Source organism: Pygoscelis adeliae, unplaced genomic scaffold (genome assembly GCF_000699105.1).
Source record: "Pygoscelis adeliae isolate BGI_AS28 unplaced genomic scaffold, ASM69910v1 Scaffold182, whole genome shotgun sequence".
NCBI classification, from domain to species: Eukaryota; Metazoa; Chordata; class Aves; order Sphenisciformes; family Spheniscidae; genus Pygoscelis; species Pygoscelis adeliae.
In genome coordinates this window covers 914,746-930,803 of record NW_008824669.1, presented here as the reverse complement: position 1 = coordinate 930,803, position 16,058 = coordinate 914,746, and the positions used below count along the sequence as shown (strand labels likewise).

Below are 16,058 nucleotides of genomic sequence, written 5' to 3'. Positions count from 1 at the left end.
TTTAAACTTCACTTTCAATCAGCTTTTTTATTTTCTTCCAGGTGTATCCAGCAGCTTCTCTGGAGCTAAGAAGTTTGTGCGTGGGGTTTTTTTCATGCAGTGTGGGTAGGAAGGTATGTGGGAACTGTAATTCAGTCACTTTAAATCACATGAAGCTGAAGCGTGAAAGGAAAAATAATAATAAATTGTTCAGTTTGTCAGGCTCAGTGCAATTCTCAATCAATTAAAGCATATTTTAGCATCAGGGCAGTTTATTTTTAAAAAGTTCTCCTGGCATCTGATGCTTTCATGTTACTGTGTAGCTAAAAAGGTCTTGCTGGGAACAAATTACTCTTGATAAAGCATTTTCTGAACTGCATTTTTAGTTTCTGTCAAATGACAATAAATAAGAACCACATGAGCAAACAGCAGCAACAAAATAGCTAGTGGCAGCGAGGGAGTAAGTCTTTGGATCTGGGTAAAGGAGGAAGATAAAGCTGGGACTCAAGCGCAGTAAAAACATGGTTGTTTGGGCTCCGAGTCTACAAACGTATTCTTCAATGCATCTAACTTTCAATTGTGATTCAGTATTTTGGGACATTAAACGGTGAAAAGTCACCAGTGAAGGTATTCTACATCAGACAGTTGCTTTTTTTCACAATTAGTTTAAAAATAAATATTATATCTGTATTTTGGATCCTTATTTTGTGACATTATCATTTCACAGATGTGGATGACACAGGAACAGTCAAATCAGTATTCCTCTTTTGCAAGCCATGCAGCACTTAAGAAAATGAAACATGATGCCAGATTCACACTGAAAGTTTCACAGGTCCAGAAGTTGGCTAATTGGTGAGGAAAGCTATTCCCTGATGTGGTAACAAAAATTGTAACTAGTACTGTCTTGTGGGTCCTTGCAGTCTATGACAGTAGCTGGCAAACAAGAACAATGCTGTGAGTTCACCTCCATTGGAATCACAGACAAAATATTTGCTTAATAAAAGGGGCAATAATCACACTAAATAATTCTCCTTTTTTTTTTTACTGTGGCAAAGACAAAGTGATTATGGAGGATGTATGCTATACTGTTGCATAATGTCATTATAAACCGATTAAGCTTTTGCTCTAAGGTTTAACAGACAAGGAAATTAAAAGAAAGCTGGAAAGGGTGTATGAAGACTGTCCCTTACCCCTTTTTATTTTACAGCTTTCTAGCCTCCCACTTTCTCTTGCTTTTCCTCCTTCAGGCCTAGAGCCATCACTAACAATACATTGCCCTGGGTAGAGTTTTTCCATTCACTTTTTCCACCTGGAAAAATGCACCGTATCAAATACAAAGCAATAGAGACCTTAAGGCCTTTCAGTGCAGCAGGGAACTACGGCACGGGCATCAATTCCCCTCTGACAGCTCACGTTCAGGTGCTACGCCCTCACCTTGGCTACCACTACAGGTTTGGCTTGGAAATCCAAAGAAGCTGTAGTTCAGATCTATACCTATAGCACCCACCTGCTCTGGGCAAAGGAAGGGCATGCCTTTTTCCTCAGCATTGCTCCTTCCAGTTGATGAAGCAGAGGAATTGGCTGGCACTGCAAAAATCAGTGCTTTCACCATAAACATTGCGCTGTGGCACATGATCTTAGTTTAGATGGTCACCAACAGGAATACATATCTTGCTCTGGGCCACACACCTGGTAAAACCCTGCAAGCTCTGACTGGCCCTACACAGAGCAGAGCTGGACTTTGAATGTTAAATACAAACTTGAATTCACCAGCCTGTAACCAGCACATCACCCTTCCCTAAAATATGCAGGAAAGCCCTTAACTCTGCATTTCATGTCTGTTGCCCTTCCTTGCCATCCCCACTCTCCCATCAAGGCATGTCTGTGCTCCAGAACTCACATGTTGTTGTTAGTATTATCTTCCCAGGAGCTCGTGAAAAGTTACAGAGCTACAAAAAAGTTACAGTTCAACAATATCCAAGTCAGTCCAAGCCGACTTCAGTCATCAGCTCCAAGTGTTTCATACCCCATTGGTTTTATTAGGTTGTTAATATTAAAAGTAAGAGATTCAGTTAAAAAGTCATTAACTATTTTGCTATTTTTGCAGAACTATCCAGTCCTTTTTTAACGTAAAACCCTAAACTTCCTCCCAGCAAGCCAAAAGCCAAGTTCACCCTTGTTACAAACAAGTACAACCTGACAAGAGTCATTTTTGTATCAAACACAAGTTTGAGGCCACAAACCTTCCCAGGAAAAGTTGGCCAGGAGTTGATATCAGGTTCCCCTGAGATCAACCAATGTATTGTTTTCCCCTGTTTGGTTAAAGTTGTTTAACTTGCTTCCCAACATTTTGTAAGGTTTAAACTAATCATTGCAAATTTAAATCCTTCTGCTGCCAAACTGGGGAGAGCAACACATACCCCTTGGTCCGTCTCGTTCCAAATACGTACAAACCTCTGTATCAATTCCCAAGCCAAACTGGGGAAACCACCCCATGATCCCAGTACCCCAACAATGATAAAAAGAAAACAGGCCTTCCTGTTCATCTTTCTCAATACAGTCACCAGATCATTCCCAATAAAATCAAGCCAGTAACACAAACACTAATAATTCTACAATTGTGAACATAGATCCCACGATGGTTTGTTCACAACCTGCAACACACACACACACACACATATATATATGTCAAACAAAGTGTAACCAAAGAGACAAAATCAAATATGGCTGTCCTTTTGATCCTCCTCTAGTCCATGGGGAATGATCAAAAGTATGATATGAGCCTATCAAAATACAGATTTGGCCCAAATATGCATATTCTTGTTATACAACTTCCACTAAGGTGGGGCGAGTTGTGCCAAAATTTACAACTGCATAAACAAATCCGGTGGGGCGAGTCAGGCCTTCAGGCTCACGTTACCCAGGGACTGGGCCCCTCCCTGAGGGGGACGGGGAGGAAAGAGAGGGAGGGGAGAGAGAGAGAGCTTTTTTCCTTTTCCCTTGCATGCTCGAACAAGCTTCTCGAGGTCAACAAGCATGCCATGTGTCAAATTTCGGGGAATTCTCATGTTGATTCTCTCAGCCCATGACAGGCCTTTCTTTGTCTTTGGGACTCTTGGAGGAAGTCGATTCACCCGTTCCTCAGTGGTAGCTTCCCCACCGTCCCCCTTTTTGATGATTTTTCTCTTAATTACTGGCCTGCTTTTTTATTCTTGGGGCCGAATGTTGCTCAGATAATTTCCAATTCCTTAGTTGTGTGCAAAGGTGTCGGGCTTTGTTTCTTCGCCATCAGTGCCAAGTGTGCAAATTCCAGCTCATTATCAGGAACCGAATTAAGATCTACTTGATCAGGAGGTTTCTGCCCCCTCTCCTTCAACTCTGACCGTAAAGTCTCTTCTCGGTCCCACGCATCTGCCAGAGCCGCTTGGAGTTGCCGAGTATGATTACACTCCGCGGTTAGTTGGCTCTGCAGGGTTTCTATTTGTTTTCGCATCAGGTGCCTCGCTTCCTGGGCCACCACTGGTGCCTTCATAAGCGTAGTAATTCCCTCCATTATATCTTTTGGATTGTGCCAATTTACTTGGGCCCAGGTCATATCAAGGGGAGAAAATGGGGCCATATCCCCTAACTTCTCCAGGAGAAGGGTGCAGCTTACAATTGGACCTCCCAGGGAGGCCATAATGAATACACAAATATAGGGATCAGATCCCTTGTCAGTCCTCTGAGGACTATCTCCCCTTGTGTATGATACCTCTCAGAGAGGGGGGCCGTTGTAAAGGCATAATTCCAAGGATCACTTTAGCACCAACAAGGGAATCCCATCCTCGTCGCCAATAAAATGTTACAACCCAGACTGGGTGACTCAGGGGGTCGTAGCGGTTCTGTGATTCCCTTGGGCTAAATTAAGGTGAAACGACACCAGGCGATCAATTAAACGCTTTTAGGGCACAAGCAACTTAAACTTGGAAAGCGTAATAATAGATGGTGTGAATTCTATTGAGGTGTTTATGAGAAGAAAAGGAAGGAGAAGAGAAGAGAAGAAAAGAAAGAAAGAAGGAGAGAGCGAGATATATGTCACCACCCTGGGATCCTGCGATGACGACGGCGGACGTGTCGATCCTCCGGCGGCGGGTGCACACGAGGCGCCTTGGAGTGGTGCCTTTTATAGCCTAGTTCCCGCCTCTGGGGAACTCCCTCGGGGAGTTACGTAGTGCCCGATCTCCTGCGCAGGCACCACAGGGTTCAGCTCCATGTTTTACCAGGCTTCCTTCACGACTCCAGGCAGAGCTACGCCGCAGTGCTGAGATCTCCAAGCTGGCTTGGGAAGGCACTTCTGCGAAAGCATGGCTGCTTCCAGCACTTGAACTGGTGCCGTGGAGTCATCTGCCACTTAGTCACCTCACCTTACGCTCCATATGCCATGCAGATGAGTATCTTTACCCTGCTCAGCATCTCTTCCCTCATTTCTGAACTAGGAATGATAGCATTTCTTGGCCTTGCGGGTGTATTGCAGGAGTAACACAGACAACTGTATGAAGCTTTCCACTTACCACATAAGGCAAAAAACTTTTCTACCTTTTAACATATGACTTTGTCAGTCTGAGGACTGCAAGAGCAGGATCCACCCGACTGGGCACAGGATTCAGTTCCCTAAGCGCTGCCATCCTGAACCACTTGACATGCCCCAGGACCATATGGTTAAGACAGACAAGCATCTCACACGGCTCATGGGAACCCTGCTATAGTGGCAACCAGGAAATCTAGGTATTAATAGCACTAAACATAGATGTACCTGACTCCCACCATAAATGTATGTGCCTACAGCCTCCCGAAACCCTCCATGCAGTTAGCTGGGATTTAGTCAATACACTCCATGGAGACTAGCAGTTCTTTTCATGCTAAAGTAAATTTCTAAGCTATGTCAAATGAATCACATCCTAAAAATGCCTTTGTCTTTCCTGACTGTAATGGGAGCTTGGGATGACCAGTTCAGTTGCAGGTATCTGCATGGTGGGTGCCTAAACGTTGGTGAGAGGGACAAGTGTGAAAACAGCATGAAAACAAGTTGAAGTTAATGCCAAGAAAGCAACATAAGGAAGTGAGCTATGAATGTTTCCCCCTTAATATTTAATCCACTGAAAGTGCCTATATTATTTCCAGTGAAACTGTCACAGAAACTCACATTTCCTGCAGTCACCTGCCAGTGAAGGGGGACAAAGCTACAGAATTTCACCTAGATTTCCAGTAATATTCTGGTCCTCTTTTTTCTCTCTCATAGCTACTCTAGGTGATCATCAGCAAATGAATAAAACACACTTTCATGGGAATGAAACAACATGTGCCAGCTTTGCTGCTGGCGTTCTGTCCACATGACTAGCACTCCCCTTCGCTAACCCTTCTTCCCACTTCTATTATTAACCACCTCTCACAGTCAAAAGGAAGACAAGGCAAATCTGGGGAGTCGTGATGTTTCTTCCTCCCAGTAACGTTCAAAAATGGCCCGGGGTGAGGAAATGGGCGGAGGTACATTTCCAGACAATATAAGAAAATCAGATACTTTAAAATACCATTTCTCCTAGAACTGAAAGAATTTAAAAAGAAACAAAAATGAAATAATTTGAAACTATTAAAAGGAAATGCCCAGTTATATAGCACGCAGCTTTTGGAAGTCCCTGCCACGTGGCAAAGTGCTTACTGAGATCTAAAGGCTCCTTTGACGACCCATGCAAAGGCTAAGAGCATTGACAGCTTCACAGATTGCGTACTAACACCCCAGAATCACTGTGTGAGCCACTCAAAACTTCCTCAGCTAGGCTATTCTGTAATCGTGTCAGGAAGGTAGGAGATAGGAACAGCCTGCATGACCTGAAGCATTTATTATTCAACATTCCCTTATTTTCATGCCCTTCACTAAGATGCCTGACCTCCAGGTTTCCCCACAGGGATGGCAGGGAATAGCAACAGGAATATAAAATGAAAAAATACTCATGTTTGCATAATTTGACCCCTGAATGAAATCTGAGAGTGAAATCAGGGAAGCTAACGATTGTTAAGAGAATCTGCCCTGGGTTTTAGGTTATATTTCTCCCTTTGGTCATCTCACTTGGCTGCAGACTAAATACCACCTGCTATGGCAATAACAAATACAGCTTACTGGGACTACAGTTCCTGGTACACTGCTTTATTTGCTATGAACACTTCAGGAAAAGGAATTAAAATGCCTACAAAAGAAATCTTCACTTGCTGCATCATTTGAAGGTTAGCAGAGAAACCCTCAAACAACAAGCAGCTAATGACTGGGTAAATGCCACATTTCACTGAGTTGTGCCAGGGACGTATTTGGCCATGTATTTTTTATTTGTACATCCCCCATAAAGTTGAATCATCGGGCAAATTCTGCATTACCGCTTAATCAGAACCTAAGCCAGTACACGCTGAAATCAATGGGAGGCAATCTTGATTTCCAAGGGAGGAAGCAGAATCTAAATCACATTATTATCAATTCAGACTCACTTTTTTTGTTATTCTCACAGGAAAATCTACTGTGCAAATGGCTTTAACCTGCCCCTGTTACCATCAGTAATAGAGATCCTTAATCCAGCAACTGGCCAAGCACCCACAAGCTCTTTTAAAGCCCTAAGGAAAGCTTAGAGCAATCCTGGGAAGCGTCCAATATCGTATTGGACTGATATGTAGAATAGCTATTTCAAGCTTTTTTTCCCCTATTTGTTACCAAAAAAGGCATTAACTAATTATTTTAATTGCACTTTTTGTAGTATTTCTCATGGGACCTGGACTGCAGCTGCCTCAGCTTGATCCCATCTGGCTGGGGGATGGGAAACTATTATAAAATGTGTTTTCCCCAGAGTGAATAGGACTTTCTGCTGCAGCTGTCTTTATGGAGGTGGGGGAGCTATTGGAAACAGGTGTATTGCACGTAAATGCTCCCTGGTTTGAAACTATCTAATAGACTCCAGCAGGAGAACTTCAATCTACTCCACAGGATCAAAACCAGCCTAACTCCCACCCCGCTTTTTTGCAGGGGGGCAAACACACAATGATTACTGTTAAAAGAACAAATACCTTTGTGGGGCTGCTGTCTTCAAAAGGTATTTATGGCTTTCCAATGAGAATTTTATTAGTTTCTGAAGGCAAAATATTACAGCTTTTTGGAGCAGCCGTGATCTTGCAGGCGATGAATTCTCTGCAACAAGATTAAGATCACTTATGGAAAAATATGCTGTTAGGAATGGAGTGAAGGAAAACACCCCCACACAAACCTGATTAATTGAGTACAATTGGCAGCAAGCATAGAAGAGAGAATGTGTTATTTAGGCGACATTTTTTAATGCAGATGAGTTTTTGCTTGGCTCCAAGTGATGTTGTCATGTTTTCCCTACTCCCATTCCTGTTTCAGACCTTGTCAAAGGCTCTGTCAGTACCTCAAACCCCACATGTCCTGACTCATTTTGCTTGGGCTCCAGTCTTTTACGGATGCTTGGTTACAAGTAAGAGGGAAGGTAATTGGGATCCTCATTGGTCCCAACCAGGCTATCGCTGCTAAAAATCTGCATTGCCCCCTGAAAATCCTGCTCATGTTACAGATGAGCTACATCGGCCTAACGGGCACTGAGCTGGGTATAAGGCATTCCCAGGAGCTGCTCAGACCCCGTTGTCGAGAGGATCCCTGATAACATAACCTCCTGAACACGCTACTGGGAACCTCTTTGTGCCCAACTCTTTTGGGGTGGACTAGAGGGTGAAGTTTCCCCCCCCTCACAGTTAGACTTTGATAGCCAGAAGTAGATATCGCTCCTTCTCCACGTCTGATGTTAGGGAGTTAACTTTTTTTCCCCTGTGTTATTTTAGCTCCTTTTCTGAACATGTAACAGATGTGCCCAGAGCCCAGAAAAGGAGCTTTGGGAAACATTTCTGTTTTTTCACTAAACAAATTCTGACAAGTCGAACATCCAAAGTACAACAGCTCCCTTCCCCTCTCTGACCTCTGCCTCCCTGCTTGGGGAGGCTGTCAAAGGCCTTTTCTCCTCCCCTCACATTTTCTGCATCCTCAGCCTGGTCTGTGCACCGTGTTACCGCTTGCATGCTACCCTGAGGCACCACAGCATCTCCTGACTCTGGAAGAGACTAAATTATATCATTCTGGGTACAGAAAGGGTTTTCTTTGACTCTCCTACATCTGTGCAGTTGCTTAATGAATGCAGCATCTGGTCTAACAGGCCCTAATTAAAAAAAAATACCACTTTCTCAAACATTTCCAACTAGCTGTTCCAGACTACATTATTTTATGGAAATGTTCATGGTGTGCCAGGGCAGAATGATTTTTTAATGGCTGAACATAACACGAAGCTGCAGTATTAGAGTACTACAACCTGGCCTGAGCTGGTATTACCAATGGAAAAAGCAAACCTGTCCTGCTCTCAGCTACCTGTCTTTGCTCTTGCACTGCTCCTTCCCTTGTACAGCATTAGTGCTTGCACAGATGTGTCGTGACTATCAGAGAGTTAGAATAGTTTAGAATAAACCCAGCAGAAAAAGAATTTAAAAGGTTAGTTTTCACGTGGATCAGCTTCCCAGCCCAGATTCACACAAACACTCCCGAAAAACAGGAGAGGGGATGCTACACAGGAAGCATGAGCAGGGAAGCTGGAGATGAAGGAGTGAGAAGAATGGACTCTTTTGGCAACTGTGCTGGCTTTTGTCAGCTGAAAGTGTTTGCAAAATGATGGCCTGAATAAGTGACTTGTGGCATTCTCAAGCAAGCCCTGCTGAAATCTTTGGACAACACCGTATCATGTCTCTCTCTATTTTTGCACAGCACAGGCTGATTTTCCAACAAAACCAGTCTGTTCAAGTAGGCAGGAGGATAAAGACGTGTCATATAAGTGGCCAGGACAAAAAGCCTAAGAGCCATGTAGAGATGGGGGATTTTAACTGCAGGAGAGCTACTGCCTCACTGTGTAACCTTGGGAGAGGCACTTGGCCTCAATTTGCCTTAGCTGGAAAGCTGGTGGGGAGGGACGTGCGGGTGCACAGGCCTGAGAGCATGATGCTGTGGCTGAGCTAGGCTTTGCTGGCTGTTGTGTAGTTGCTCTTGGGCAATTATGTACAAAATCACAACAGTGATGCTAGAAAGCTCCAGGCATCTTCACCAGATTTTGCTGGCCATTAATCCAGCAGAAGGCTGCTAATGGCATCTGATAGCTTTCTTTGCGCTACTGCCATTTAAGGTCACTCTGAAGGACACAAACTCTTCTACATTTTACAGTGTGAGATTCAGGCAATATATAACCATGGGTTTCAGAGAATGCGTTCTCAAAATCACAATAAACTAACGAGATGTGAATTTTATTTTTTAAGTCTCCAGCCATGAACTGAAAAGCAATAAACTCTTGAAAAGCAAGGATCCCTGATGATAAATGAAATACCACCTAGCGAGAGCGGATGAAGAATTCATCCGTGACACTTCCATTACTAAAAACCTTTAGAACAACCCTCTGATTATGAACCCCACCCACTGGAAAGCTCTGCTGCGGTGCAGCTCTCGCATGTCCACGTGGCATCACTGCACATGGAGAACGGCACACCATCCACCAGGGAGTTTACAACATGCCAGTGTGCAGCAGAAATTTTCAATATGGTCAGAGAGGGATGTACCAGCACAGGAGTAAGGGCAGCCAGCAGCGTGCCTCACATCACCCATGCACAGAGAGGACCAGACCTGCAAGCTCTAGCTGGGCAAACTTTCGACACCAGGAGTTGGTATCAAGCTGAAGAGTTGTTCAGTCCAGCCTTTGGAAGATGACTTTTAGTCAGTGTGGTTATGCAGTGGCACGTTATTAGGATTTGTTCCTTCCCAGCAAAGATAACAGACACATCATTCATTGCCTGATTTGTAAAGACCTCACACAGCAACCCAGAGCCATCGACTTCAAGTATTGCTCAAGTGTTGCCCTAACGTCAGAGGGTAACAGCTCTTTCTCAGAGTCAGAAGAGTCAACTATCACGTGCAAAAAGAGCAAAAATAGAGCCAAGCTAGAGGGAGAAAAGAGAGGCAGGACCCTGCCTATCTTGACACTTCAGCAGCTCCTTACAGCCTCAAGGAAAGAGTTAATCTGACTCAGAACGGATGGTGAGTCTCACCACAAGGTTAGCTTGCAAAGAGATGTGGCTTCCCTGTAGCTAAAGACAGTGATAATAAGATTCTGTCACTCAGCATGCATACCAGTGCCTGCCTTCCTGTTTGTCCCCAGGAGGCATTAAGCTAGAAGCCCAGATTGATCCCTCCTGCCCTGCATAAGGAAAACTCTGAGGGAGTAAGCGTAAGAAGCTAGGAGGGTACCTGGAAGTCAGAGGCACCAGCTAAATGGCATGAACCAGCCAGACTGAAAAATCCCACATCCTATGGAACAGCTCCAATACAGGACTAGGTTAGGAACAATGACTCCGCTCTGCCCAGATCTCTTAAAAACACATTGAAAACACATTTTAAAACACTTAAAAATTGGTTTTTTTTTATTACAGACTAGTGAATGTCCAGAGGGAAAACTAACCAGCTTACATAAGAAGTGAGTCTCACTATTTAAGTCAAACACAATTTTTCATACGGCTTGCAGTCAAAGGGGGATCCAAATGGTGCGCTGAATCCTACCTTCACAAGTACATAGGACAGCAGTGTAGTTGAGAGCAAAATTTGATTGGAAAAAAAGGAGTGAACTGGCCATTGCAGTCCCTGCTGTAAGCATTCCCGATTAACCACAGCTGATGGTTTTAGAATAGTTGGTCTGAGGATTAAAGTATTATGTGGGCTGAAAACACCACGTCGCATCTCTAAAATTACTTTGCTTTGTATCATTTAATACTCTGCATACTCTTCGGATCAGTTCTTAGGTCCTCATTCACTAATGGGAACCTCCACCTCAAATCTAGTTAATGTTTAGGGTTACTCACTCACTCTCAGAGGCTTTTATAAGGGATTCTGCCTCCAACTCTGCTTTATCATATTTTCTCGTTTCTACTCTTCAAATCCTACCTTTCTGGTTTCCCTGGGAACCAAGGAACGTCCCACATGTAGGTTAAGGAGAACTACAAGCCCTGTTTTTTCTTTACATGGATAATTCTTAACACAAAATAGTAATGCAATGTCCATTCACTCAAATATCTTAACTGTAAATAATATACCAGGCTATCAGACTACCTTCTGACCAAAAAAATTGCATAAAAATGTACCCAGCTCCTAAAGTTCATGATCCAAATGTCCTCTTTTTACATATCCAACTTCCAGAGTTCAGGCACTAGACTGCTTTACCTGTGGGTCTTTGCTCTGTTTACTGCAAATAATAGAAACTAAATTTTCTGGGTGTCACATTATACAGAAAGAGAAAAAAAAAAAAAAGCATATTATATTAGAAGTGGCAAATAAAAAGTCTGATTAATGCTCAATCTTGATAGCATTAATTACATATACATCTAATCAAGGAAATATATTGTGCATTTTCTGAACTGAAATTTTAAAAAAATGAAATCCAGCTTCCCTTCTGGAGGAAACGTGCACTGGCTCTTGCTATGGGCCTGCTCAGAAACTGTGTGCGGTATGTAAAATGCAGAATTCATTTGACTGAATGTTAGCTCTCTCAGTGATAGATCTCTAGAAGAGCTGTTCAGCAGACTCCTGCTATAGCCAGCAGATGAAAACAGGCATCCCCAGAAATGTTTCATTGCTTTTTAAGGTAGACAGACAGGCAAATCAGCCATTGGGTGTGCTTCTCTCTCCCCACTGACTACAGAAAGTGTTTAAACGACTAGCTTAGACTAGGGATCTAGCTTCTTTACAACTAAAACTAAATAAGATTAATCCCTGCTTGATTCAAAGCTCACCAAAGACGATGCAGAAACTACTATTAACATTCTTGAACTCTGGTTCTTTACATTACTGAGAGGCGAATAAGGCCTCATTCACTTCTTTTTGACACCTCTGTAGCTACTTTGACTCCTGCTCAATACCAAAATAAGGCACCACGACTTCACACAATGATGCAGAAGAGCAGATATATACATATATATATATATATATATATGGCCGTAGGAAATACATTGTAGCCTCCTCCATCGCTATGTGCCAGGATTCACCTCAGCCTTCCTCTGTCTTTGTAGCCTGGTGGCTGGACTGAGCTCAGTCCTCTGGTAAGAGAACGCCCATGTCCTCCAAGCTGGCTTGATGCCCACAGCACAGATTTATCTGTAGAAAGCTTCATCCCCAAGCCATGGGCAGGTTAAGGCTTCCAGAGATAGCGTGACTTGCTCAAGACCCTGCAACGTGGAAGTGGCAGAGCCAAGACTACAACACATAACATGGATTAAACCCAATGTACAGATGACATTGTCACCCATCCAAACCACCTTCCTTCCTTCCTTCTTATATTTCTGTTTTAATTTCTTTCCTCTATAAAAGGCATTCTAGTTGTTATTGGTAGGGAGAGAAACCAAGAAAACAGGGCGCTTTCATCTAAAGGTCATCATTTAATTTAAGTGTCATCATTTAAAATTTCGTCATCACTTAAAAACTCCTGGAAGAAAGGAGAGGTATCAAGTTGGAGAAGCTTTATGGAGTGAATGGTGAACACAGAAGAACAGACTGGGAGCATCAATACTGGTCCAATACTCTCTGAACACGTAATGGGAACTAAGATCAGGGTAACACATCTACTCAGCTCAAACTATGAGATTCCATGGCTAAACTGGGATTGAAACTCTTACATTCATAGAACCAAAACCTCATACAGTCACAGATTAATTTACGATGGAAGGAACTTCTGGAGGTCCTCTAGTCCAACGCCCCCACTCAGAGCAGGGCCTACTCTGAAACTGGCAGGTTGCTCAGGGCCTTCTCCAGTGAAGTTTTGAGTATCTCCAAGGATGGAGATTCCACAGTCTCCCCTAGCAGCCTCTTGTAAAGTTTGAATGAATGCTCCAGAAGTCCACTTAATAAATTTGCTTTGAAATTCTACAAAACTTCAGTGATTTGTCTCATGACAGATTTTCTTTCCTCTCTATCTATGTAGTGCTGCCACAAATTAATCAACAGTGAAAAAAAAATATGAGAAATAATTTGCTAGTGACCCAGAAAATCTAACGAGTTTCAAGGTCTAGGACCACAAGCAATTTGCTTTCACCCCTAACTGAAACCATTTTTTTTTTGTCACATAATGAAAAGCACTGCAGGTGGGATTCATTTACCTAACTAATAATACCTCTTATTCTGTTCTAAGCCTTAAGAGATGTCAAAAGCTTAGACGAAAAGCAGTAGGAGCCATGCCAGCTTTGCTGAGCTCAAAATGTTTTGCAAGAAACTATATTCCTCGTTGTGATGTGATTTTAATTCCAGAGCATAGGACACTAAAAGCTGTGGATTACTCCAACATATAACATAACAATATTTTTGGGTTTCATCATAAAGAATACAAACTTCTTGCAAAATAGATCTACTGAGGTGTGAAGGGGATAGATATCTATCTGCTTTTGAATCTGATAGGTTCAATCTGCTCTTTGAAACTAATACATTTATTATTAGCTGTCTAACTGGAAAGTATATCAATTTCAGGGACAGGTCTAGCAAGCTGCCCATGCTAAGAAAATTCCACTGGTTGTAGTCTTATTTTCAAAAATTAGATATGCATTGAACTGGAGGTTCTTAATGTATATATGGTTATCTTTACATCAATAAGGACAAACATAGACATCCACTAAAATTGAATGATACTTGCTTTTCTCTTCTGAACAGAATGTTGCATTCTAGAAATGTTATAAACTACATGACTCAAGCAAGGAAAGAATATCGATAGATAAAAGCCCCTTACTAGGATACTGAAAAATATATCAGAATTGAAATAGTAAAAGTAATAGAATTTTAACATTAACTGTAAAATAAATATGACTGAAAAATAAAAAACTGCTTTAAAAGCAGAGAGAGCAGTTAATAGTTCAGGAACTACAAAACACTGAATGCTTGCCAGGATCTCATGGAACATACAGTCCCTCCAACAAAAATGATCACGCACAATTTTTACATGTAAAATCACTTATGGTATATCGACAGAAGCAGCAGCAAAACAGAACTGATAACTGAGCACATAGTTCTCACGTTGCCAGTAAAAACAGGCCAACAGCTATTTCTTTCTCAGATCTCGAGTCAGGATATATATATATAACTGAGTTCACAAATTGGGACTGCTGATCTGCCCAGTGTTACAGGTCCAAAAAGAGGCATTTTGCTAAAAGCACACGAGTAGCTAAGAATGCAGAAGTACTGTCAGTGTTTAAACTTGTCACACAGAAAGATGCTCTTCTAACTTGGCATTAAAGGGCAAAGACGGTAGGGTGAGATTTCACTTCGGAGGTTGTACTTCTCTTTCCATTCTTGAAAAAGAGAGCTAAAAGCTCCTCAGTGGGTCTACATCCTCGCTGATAAGACCCGGTGAGATTTTTAGTAAGCTATTTTTCTTGTACTAATTAAAACTAATTTTCCTAACAGGGACTGTATTGACAGTTATAAGCAATGAATTTAAATATTTTACAACAATCCTTTTCACATCTTAATACCCAAATAGTAAGAATCACACTCTTGAGAGTTTTGTAAGGCATCCTAATTCTTTGGGGAATCACTGGAAAGTTGATGAATGAATGCTAAGGGATATAACTGATGATGATGAGCAAATGCAATAAAAAGTAATTTTCTTGGTCTGTGACTCTGAGTCCCATTAGAACAATTAGCCTGACCTGCAACACCGCCTCTGGCACCCTCTTTCCCAGTGATGAACTATTGATTACATCTATATTCTGTCACTTTCAGTGACCTAATAAGCCTCTCACATCCCAGTTTGAAAAATACCTTTTAAGGAAAAGCTGGCCTGAAAAGGAGCTAGAGGTAAAATTAGCAAGCTGACATTCCCAGAATTCAATAAAAAGGGATTATTCTAATTAAATCCTACACCAATACTGTCTGTGGTACCAAAGCTGTACTGATCCAATTGTCAAAGGTCTAGACAGTTAGACTTGAGCTCTAAAAGCTCTCTGGCAACTTTGCAACAACTTAAGGTTGTCCCTTCCCTCATGCGTGGCTCCCAGGTATCATCCAGGGTATATCATGCCTATGGCTCAGAGAATGAACTGCTGACCTACTTAATGAGAGAGACTGATTTCCATTTTTTCCAAGTTTCCTTTCCCATGTAAATCCTGGAGGTCAGAGTTTCCTGGCTGCATCTCCTTCATCACATTCAGCGGAGTCGGTGATAGATCAGCAAATATCACACAACCTTTTACTGAAAATTCCCTGGATCTTGGACAACTAAGTATTTTCAAAGTCCTTCTACATCCTTTGAGAGAAGATGCTACATAAATGCCAATACTGACTACTCCCGTTTTCTCACTTTCCCTGACAGGAAAACGCTGCTGTTTTTCAATACCTTAGAAATAACACGCTTGTGCCTGAAATATGAAGTGGACTTCTAAAAATAAGTTAATATTACAGTAAATAGAATACAGCCAAGAATAAAATCACTCTGCAAAAGCAGAGATTTAGATCTGGAGGAAACCAACACCGGTGGTCAAAAATACCTGTAGTCTTTAAATACCTTAGCCAAAAATAGTTGCAGCCTTTCAAAACCACGATGCATTCACATATTCACGTGCTTTAGAAATCTTAGAATTATTCTAGAAACAGGTTTCGGTGCTTCTGTACCTTGATCCTAAACCAAGCTTATTTTGGCCCTGGCCATTACAAAATTTGGATCATCTTTGAGCCAACATCAAGTTGTTTGGTTACTGTTAATTTAAAATACTACACCTAATTACTCGGTCAAATACCTCATTCTGATATATCTGTGAAAAAGTCTTTGGAGAATGTAGTTATGTAGATAACCATCCTGGCCGCCTGCCCAGAGACGGGGTGCAAAACGGTGCTGAGCACAGGGCTGAATGGGTGGCTGGGAGAGTCATTTAGTTCTTCAAAGCAAAGCTGTAGTAGGACATGGGTGACGCATCCTGCCTCTGTAGAGCAATGAATT

At 42.2% G+C, this 16,058-nt stretch overlaps 1 pseudogene; it reads left to right on the top strand.

Moving 5' to 3' along the window:
• The first annotated feature begins 4,074 nt into the window (after nucleotides 1-4,074).
• LOC103916031 overlaps nucleotides 4,075-16,058 on the top strand; it is a 44,612-nt pseudogene continuing 32,628 nt past the window's right edge.